Source organism: Bison bison, unplaced genomic scaffold, assembly GCF_000754665.1.
Source record: "Bison bison bison isolate TAMUID 2011002044 unplaced genomic scaffold, Bison_UMD1.0 scf7180017864471, whole genome shotgun sequence".
NCBI classification, from domain to species: domain Eukaryota; kingdom Metazoa; phylum Chordata; class Mammalia; order Artiodactyla; family Bovidae; genus Bison; species Bison bison.
The window spans coordinates 20,103,991-20,113,641 of record NW_011495032.1 but is presented as its reverse complement, the minus strand read 5'-3'; the positions used below and the strand labels follow the sequence as shown (position 1 = coordinate 20,113,641).

General features: G+C 41.4%; 1 pseudogene; it reads right to left on the bottom strand.

The window, feature by feature from the left end:
• Nucleotides 1-2,412: 2,412 nt before the first annotated feature.
• Nucleotides 2,413-8,622, bottom strand: LOC105003830 (annotated as a pseudogene).
• Nucleotides 8,623-9,651: the final 1,029 nt, after the last annotated feature.

Sequence of the window (9,651 nt, the reverse complement as noted above, 5' to 3'; positions counted from 1 at the left end):
GTACCCACACACCTCTCCTTATCCATGTTGAAGCTGCTGATTCACTTGTGTGTCTTCCCCAGCAGTCTGTGAAAGGTGTGAGCCTGTAGACTGGGCCCTTGGGCTGAGGGACTCCATCTTGCTGCAAAGTATTTCAGACAGATTTTTACTATTGTGATTATTATTACTGTTGTGCAATAACTTCTGGGCAGCAAAGCAATTAGGCTCATTTTAAAGCAAATGGTTCTTTGGTCGAAATTCACAAGGTATGAGCATATCCTGTTTCATCATGTGATTGAGGAAAAGCTTTGTTCAAAAAATTGTATATCCTGTAACAGCTTTAGTTTCTGATAGGGGGCAGCAGAGTCCATGAAAACAGAGGCAGGCCTTGAATGGGTAGTTTACAAAAGTTTGGAGCCAAACGTTTAACAATTTTCAGTAGAAACTAGCCCTTGGTATCTGACAAACCTCACTGTGCAATAAAGACTTCAAGGGAAAGGCTGGCTTTTATTAGTGATATTCTTTGAAGGCACTATAAATAATTTACAGTCTTTTAAAAGGAAAAAAAATATCATTTTTTAAAAATGCAAATAATCCCCTCATTTTATCTCTGAGTAGGAACACCTCACTCTTCCTCCATGTGTTTCACCTTTTCTACTCACAGAGCACTTCGCCTCTGACGCTTTTGGTCACCAAATGTTGATTTTTTTCCCCTCCCACAAGGTATTCTCTACTACACCAGCTGGATATCCTGTAAATTCAAATTCAGTATCTACCTGGAGATGGCATCAGCTCTCACAGGTTAAGAGCTCAGTCCCCACAAGACTGATGCCATGCCACCAACTTCAGATGCCAATCTCAAGTCGCATGTCATCACCGGTATTTCTGACCCACCCGCTGTAAATGTGAGTACCCACGACCTCCTCTTTGGGTTCAATAATTTGGTAGAATGGCTCACAGAATTTGGAAACAGTTACGTTTACTGGTTTGTTACAAAAGGACACGAAGTTGGATACGGGTGAACCTCAGATGGAAGAGATGCAAGGTGAGTGAGTGGGAGAGGTTCATGCTCTCTCTCTAGTGCAGTCTCCTAGCACCTCCACGTGTCACCAGACTGGAAGATTCCAGACCACATGCACACTTGGGATTTTTACGGTGGCTTCATCACATGGTCATGATTGACCACTAACTCCATTTCCAGTCTCTCTCTCTACCCTTCCCAGAGAATAAGGGATGGGGCTGAAAGCTCCAAACTTCTAACCATGATTGGTTTTTTGAGTGACTATCACTCATCCAGGAGCCCACCAAACTTTGCCTTTTTTCACCCAGGAAATTCCAAGAGATTTAGGAATTATGTCTCAGGAACTTGGGGCAAAGGTCAATACTTTCTATTATTTCACAATTACAAAATCTTTAAAAAGATGGGTGCTTATTTTTTTTTTGCCAGTAACTTGTAAAATTATGTTAAGGCATGAAATATTTCCATCTGGTCTTAGGGAGAGTGTCAAGATTTGCAAATTATTACCAGATGCTGTGGCTACCTTCCCCTTTGCTGCCTTGGGGAAAAAAAAGACATAAAGTAGAAAACAAACAAACAATGAAATCAATTATTGTTTCAAATCAATAGCAAGCAAATAGAGTCTAAATCATCTCTCCTCTACCCATCATGGCATGGGAGCGAGTCTCATGCCTTATGCAATTAAAAATTTTTTTTCACTTATTTTTGGTTGCCCTGGGTCTTCATTGCTGTGCGTGGGCTTTCTCTAGTAGTGGCGAGTAGGGGGCTACTCTTCGTTGCAGTGCCCAGGCTTCTCATTGCTGTGTCTTCTCTTGTTGCAGAGCACAGGCTCTAGGTCCGGGCTTCAGTAGTTGTGGCACCTGGACTCAGCGGCTGTGACTTGGGCTCAAAAGTTGTGGTGCATGGGCTTAGTTGCTCCACAGCATGTGATCTTCCTGGGCCAGGGATCAAAGCTGTGTCCCCGGCATTGACAGGTAGATTCTTACCCACTGCGCCACCAGGGAAGTCCCTCATGTACTTTTTTTAAATGAAGTTTTTGTTTTAAGGATGAAATTTATTTCAAAAGTCCTCATATAAACCAATCATGAATAATCTTTTGTAACAAACTTCTCAAAGAAATCTTTTTACTATCTACCTTTCTTCTTGGGATAGCATTATTATGATAGTATTAAATTTTTGTCTTTATTCAAATGAACTATTTTCAAGATTAATGATTATTAGCAAATCTTGATGTAAAATAAATGTGATACTTTCAAATTACTTTTCATTTTCCTATGTAGCATTTTAAAGTAGAAAAGTATTTGGTACTAAGTGCTCTCATGTTCAAATTCTAAAATAATATTTAGTCCCAGTGGAAACTAGTACTCCAAGACTTAAACACTTTTTAATGATATTTACACAATACATACATAATTTTAATCACTAAGTTCCTTCTCATCATTGAAATATGTTCTTTTCTTTATCCCTGGGCATTTTGAATCATCTGATATTGAAGGACCCCCCTGAACTGGGTTTCCATTTTTTGTTGTTTTTCAATTTTGAATTGCTGGAAATCTGTGGCCTGACTGAGGCTGTTAAGAGCAGGATCTTCCCCTTCATCTTCACTGTCTTCTTCAATTCCTTCTTCTGGCTCAGGAATTTTCCTTTTTTTTTCTTTTTCTTCTTTGGAGGTTCACATCCGTCAAGTGTATTTTTAGGACAGGCATTAACTCAAGTGTCCACTTTCTCCACGTTCATAACACTTAGGTTTATCAAGCTATATAGTTTCATCTTTGATGAACCCAGCTGCTCTTCCATTGCCAATAGCAATGCTTGCTTTTATCACTCTACCAAATAACTGTTTGTTGTTTACTGACTTGGCACAGTTTTGTGCAGATTCTTTATCCAAAAATAAAATAAATGCAACCCCTGTACCCCTCCTGGTATCTTTATCTTTCATTATAGTAACCTTTACAACTTCACCATACCTGGAATATCTGATGTAAGCCATTGTTGATCAGGGAAGAGGGCAGGTTGGATACATACACTGTGCTTGTACTTGAGGACAATCTGCCACTCAATTCTTCAGGTGGGGTGGGCCCAGGAGACCAGAAGGGCACTCAGCTCTCTAGGGGCTCAACCCCAGCTGTTTGTCGCTCCTTGCATCTGCCTTGGCATCACAGATCCCAGTCACTCATGTACTTTTTATGTTTAGTGATAGTACAGGGCCTGGCATGCAGCAAGCAGGGGCCCAGCAAACATGTGGAGCTTAGCAAGCACCTCTGATCTGATCACATGTAAGTTCTCCAGGGAGTTTCTGAGTTGTTTCTCACATCTAGTTGTCCCATAAATGCAAAGTGAGGAATTTGCATTTAGAAACATGCCATAGACACATACTATTCCATCTTTAACTTGATGGACTCTGTTAATGTTCTGTTATTTAAAATCCTGAAAAGCAGAGTAGGGGAAAGAAAAGGGGCAAGATTCCATGTGGTTGCCTAGTGGGTGTGCACAAAGAGATGTGCAGATGGGCTGGGTCTGGTTGGCAGAAAGTTGATGTTTAGCCCACATGGTCAGCTCAGAACTAGGAATAGAAAAGAATTCAACAGGGTATTCTAAGGTTCTCTGATGCCTTCTCTCTCTTAGTCTGGAAATCCTAGGTGGTTCAGCTCGAATTCCCCCATGTCCCTCTTTCCAGGTTTCTGCAGGGCCTTTGTTAACCGGAGCATCCCATTTTTTTTTTTTTTTTATCATGTTGGTGGTTAGACCTTGTCCCCATCCTTGAGTGTTAAGTTCCATTTGTACTTGGAGGCAGTTTTTAAAACTGGGCCCTTTGCAGGTAATGAGAGCCTGGCCATTTCTTTTCATAATAACATGGAGCTTCTTTCATTAGCTTTCATGTTTCATCCTACTTATAGAGACAGCAATTCTCTTAGGCATAGGACAGGTATTAGAAACCTCTCCTACTAGATGAGTTAGATGAGACTCAGGGGACATCTTGGTCCTTTGATCACCTAGGTTGTTACTGGCAGAGTCTGGGTGGGAATCTTCTCATCCAGACTCCCCTGGAAACTCATCATGCTCATTCATCAGTGGGACCAGGTTCAGTGATGGGATAGGGGAGATGCAGAAAGATAGGATCAAGGGAGGGCATGCATGTTCAGGATGAGTACACAGCCTGGTCCAGTACATGGTGACTGTGTGATGGGATCACAGGGTGGCCCAGCTGTTGGTGTAGGAAAGAATGTGGAGAAAATAAGCGGACATTTTTTATCAGAGGCAAACATTTCCATGGAAAAGGATATGGGTGGAGACATATCCAAGGAGGTGGGGATTAAGGGAATAATCTTCCAGGGGGAACAGGGCATCTTGAGGTGTCTTTTACTGGATCAGGCCATGCTTTATTTTATTCAGTTGCCACAACAGCCTTGGAAATAGTCATGACTCTGCCCATTCCTCAGATGGGACAACAGAGTCACAGGGAGGTAAGCAATCCCCAGTACAGCTGCACTGAAGACCTCTAGGGACTACATTGACATAAAGTACCATGGGAACAAAGCCCCCTGGAATTATGCAGTATTATACAGTAATTAGGAAGCAGAGCTCACATGTAGGCTATTTGGCTCCATAGCCTGAGTTCTTAGTACCCCTTCACACTGACTTTTCCAAGACAAGCTTTTCTGGAACCCAGGCTTACCCATGCAGGCCCTCATTCATGTAGATCTCCAATTTAACAAGAAAGAACATTGCACAGGTTATAGTTGTGGGGGAGAAAAACCACCCCTGAACTCAGGGTCAGAAGCTGGGGTTGAGTCCTGGTTCTGCCTCTGACTGTGTGACCTTGGCCAGCGACCTCATCTCTTCACATAGCCATTTGCCATTTGTACACGAAGAGAAAAGTGCATCCTTCCCTCAGGCTTGCAGCAAGCGTTCTGTGAGATTAATGAATGTGGAAGTACTTTGTAAGCTGTGAAGGTCTGAACAAACTACAAATGTTCATACAAATCAAGAGACGGAATGGGACCGGCAAGCGGCCATTTATTATGTGGACTGATATGTATGCAGAGTGTGGACTTTTTATGCCTCATTTGCTCCTGTGAAAAATGTATAAGCGACAACGTCTTGAGTCTGCACACAGAGGATGGGGCTTTTGTGTGTGCTGTGGGTGTTGCAGCTGCCGAGGGAGGAGGCCAGGAAATGAAAACCATGTGGCTCTGAGTTGGGCCTTGAAGCTTCAGACTTCCCCACAAGGAAGAAGAAAAAAAACTTGCTAGATGTTCTTGGGTGATAACGATGAGAAATATGAACCCAGCCTATGTTCCCTGGCTTCTTGTGTTTCTCTTGAGCAAATGTTTCAGTTCTTAAGGCAGCTTAAGAGCAAAATCACCTTTCATTTGTTGAAATATAACAAAATTGGGCAGAATCAGAGGCTCAGATGCTGTAAAAATAAGCTATAAAATTTAAATAAGTCTTAAGTGAATTGGCCTCAGGCATTTACTTGAGTTGAAAAGGAGTTGTGTGAATGTGGATCTTGGTTTTTCTTACTGTCCTCTACTATGCTGGCTGGCCGTGACTGTGTGCAAAAGTGCTCATGCTTACAATTCTAGTCTCTAAGGAGAAAGAAAGAGCAAAGAAAGTTCTTTTTAGCCCATCACTTTCTCTGTAACTCACTTTTAAAGGAAGAATCTGATTAGGTTGTCTAAAAAGGCACACTCAAGAACTTCCACCCATAAAGATGTATAGTCTGAGCATTGTGAGGTAATGATGTTTATCAGACTGTGAATAATTAAAAAAAAAAAAGAGATGAACACTTGTGAATTGTATGGTGCTCCTAGGCAAGATGGCACTTCCCAGGGGGCTCAGTAGTAAAAAATCTGCCTGTCAATGCAGGAGACATGGGTTCGATCCCTGGGTTGGGAAGATCCCCTGGAGTAGAAAATGGCAACCCACTCCAGTTGTCTTGCCTGGAAAATTCCATGGACAGAGGAGCCTGGCCAGCTACAGTCCATGGGGTCACAAAGAGTCAGACACCACTGAGCATGCACGCACACGCGAGGCAGAAGGGAAGGAAAAAAATTCTTTACCTCAATTTGAAGAACTGAGTTAGATAGAAGGATCATAACACACACATGTGTATGTATGGGGTAGGGAGAGAAAGAGAGGTTCTGGGAAGAGAGAGAATTTAGTAACATAGAGGGGCTATGATCAGACATGAACAATAAATAGTTCTCACATCAGATATATTGAAGCAGGGAAGTATTGATATTTGTCTTGTGAAACTCTCTAAACAGATTAAAATTACATCTCTGAATTAAAGGAACAGCTTCTTGAACATGTACTTTAATAGAGACCTTTCACCCCAAGTGACTGAGATGAGCAACAAACCTAAACAAAGCAATAAACTCAAAGTAATGAAATGCTCCCTGGTTATTGAGAAAAGGAACTGGAAAAAAGAAAGTGACTTTTCTCATAGGAATGGACAGTGGTTTTACATTTGAACTTTTAAGACAATTCATTGACCCTTAGGAGTTGGAATAACTTCAGAGATTCTTTCATCCAACCTCCCTCAGATGAGTAAACTGAGACCCAGAGAGATTCAAAGTCTTGCCCAAGGCCCACGATGGGAAAGGGGCTGAGCCAGCCCCCCACTCCAGGCCTCTGTCAGCACCCTGCATAAAAAGATCAGTGAGGCTTCCTCTTGAGGCTGGGACTCAGGATGCGTGGGCAGTTGCTCTGGTGTAAAAAGAGGCCTCTTTTAATATTCCTTCATTTTAAAAGTTTAACATCTGCTACAGAGAGAGGAAAATAAATTCCACTGGCTTCTTTTTTCATTTCGTTTTATTTTGTATTTAAGAGTGGGGGTGGAAAGAGGGGCTTGAAGTTGGAGACAGTAACATGAGCCATGAAAGCACTCTGTAATCCATAATTAGAAAGCAAAATGCTTTACAGATGCCACCAAAAAGAAAAAAAGGAAAAGAAAACAAAGCGAAAAAGGCAATCTTGAACCAGGGTACACCTCTCCACCTTCCACATCAACCAGGTAAAAGGACTCAGATGCTAATAAATCACACGTCCACTAGAATCCTTCTGGATATTTATTCACTTGGCACAAGTGACAGTAGTAGTAGACTATATGTAACATATGCTTTGTATTCGGACGATTTCTGTGCTTCTTCGTCCTGGTTCTGAGCTAATCAAAGTGAGCATCTGTGTCCTGGAGGTGCTTTCTTAACAAGTCTAGACTCAGACTCAGAATTCAAAGCATAGAGAGGGGCTGGTATGTGACTAGTTGCTATCAAAGTGCTAGGACTCGAACTTGCCAAGCTAGTTAGAGCAAATGAAAGTCCATTCTTGGGTCTGTCTATCTCTTTACACCAGGTACTCACTCCCTCCTTATTAAAATTCTACCTATAGTTAGCTATCTTTACCAAAAGGCTTTTAATTAAATTGTTGTTGTTGCTGTTCAGTCGGCTAGTCATGTCTGACTCTTTGCCACCCCATGAACTGCAGCATGCCGGGCCGCCCTCTCCCTCACCATCTCCCAGAGTTTGACCAAGTTAATGGTCCTTGTGTTGGTGATGCTGTCCAGCCATCTCATCCTCTGATGCCCTCTTCTCCTTCTGCTCTCAATCTTTCCCAGGGTCAGTGACTTTTCCAGTGAGTCGTCTGTGTGCATCAGATGACCAAAATACTAGAGCTTCAGCTTCAGCGTCAGTCCTTCCAGTGAGTATCCAGGGTCTTTCTCCCTTAAGATGGACTGGTTTGATCTCTTTGCTGTCCAAGGGACTTTCAGGAGTCTTCTCCAGTTCAAAGGCATCAATTCTTTGGTGTTCCTCCTTCTTTACGGTCCAGTTCTCACAACTGTATGTGACCACTGGGACCATAGCCTTGACTATACGGGCCTTTGTTGGCAGAGTAATGTCTCTGCTTTTCAAAACACGTTAAGTTTGTAATTGCTTTCCTGCCAAGAAGCAATTGTCTTTTTATTTCATGGCTGCAGTCACTCTCCGCAGTGACTTTGGAGCCCAAGAAGAGGAAATCTGTCACTACTTCTACCTTTTCCCCTTCCATTTGCCATGCAGTAATAGGACCAGATGCCAAGATCTTAGTTTTTTCAACATTTAGTCTTAAGCCGGCTGTTTCACTCTCCTCCTTTACCCTCATTAAGAGGCTCTTGAGTTCCTCCTTGCTTTCTGCCATTAGAGAGGTATCATTCGCATATCTGAGGCTATTGATGTTTCTCTCACCTATCTTGATTTTGACTTACAACTCATTAATTAAATTAAGCGAACACAAATCTAAGAGAATCCTGAAAGAGCAAGATAGATGCTCCTTGATGATATCCTGAAAGGATTTAGGTAGTACGATCAATATTTCCTGATGATTGCTGAACTTGGACTGATATATAATACTTTGTTCATGTTAAATTACAAGTCATAATGGTGGATATTTTTTTCCCCTAGAATATTGGTGACTTAAAGGGTGTCTGTTAAAAGTTCATTTGGCTATAAGTAACAGAAAATCCAGTTTATGAAGGCTTAAACACATGAGTTTGGGTTTCTTTCTTTTTTTTTTCTGCTGAACGACTTACGGGATGTTCCCACAACCGGAGATTGAACAACCCAGGCCATAGCAGTGAAAGCCATAATCCTAACCACTAGGCTACCAGGGAACTCTGAATTTCAATTTCTTACTCAATGAGAAGTCTGGAAGTAGGCATCTGATGGTGTTGTTTTGGTGGCTAAAGATAGAGGCCAATGTCTTGATAAACTTCTTGGCCTTCTGTCATAGTTGCAGGACATCAAATAGTAGCCAACATGCCCAAGTACAAGGCAGAAAGAAGAAGGGAAAGGGGAGGCCAGCTATATCTAGCCTTTTTTATCTGGAAAGCTAAAGCTTTCTCTGACCACACTCTCAGGTTGATTTCTGCTTATGCCTCATTGGCCAGAAGTGAGTCATAAAGCCCCTCTACCTGCATAGGAAGGTGGAAGAGAAAGAAAAGATGATAATGATTATTTTTAGGCCACTTTTGATCCATCTGAGACTACTGAGTAAATTGTTTCTCTAAACCAAATCAGGGTTCAGTCAGCAAGGTAGAAGGTGGAGAATGGTGGTGGTGTTTGAATAATCACTAGCAGTGAGTATCATAAACTGGAGTTCTATTTTAATATATTTATAAGTGTAATTTTCACTGTTAATAGCAAACAAAACATATTTAAAATGCAGAGAGTTTTACTACCTTTCCTCTTGCTTCTTTACTTCAGTCTTTTTTTTATTTTAAATTTATTTTTTAATTGAAGGATAATTGCTTTACTTCAGTCTTGATAGACTTACAGCTTCCACATAACTTTCTTTGAAATGGCCACTGGCATCTACTTTCTTAAGAGAAGCATTGTTAAATCAAACCCCAGCTGTTTGCCTCCAGGGTTCTAACAGGGGCAAAACCTACATTAGTTTCCTGGTATTACATATATCTTCATGAACAGCTGGAAGTAATTTTCAACCTAAGCATTTCACATTTCATGGATGGGTGAACTTTACAATAACTTCTGAAGCAACTATTCTAAAGCTCATGCAACTTTGATTGGATGCTTGGCTAATTCCATCCATTTCTTTGGTGCTAAAATATTTAAAAACTCTAAAAGGGTCCTTACACAAGTTGTAAAAGAGATACA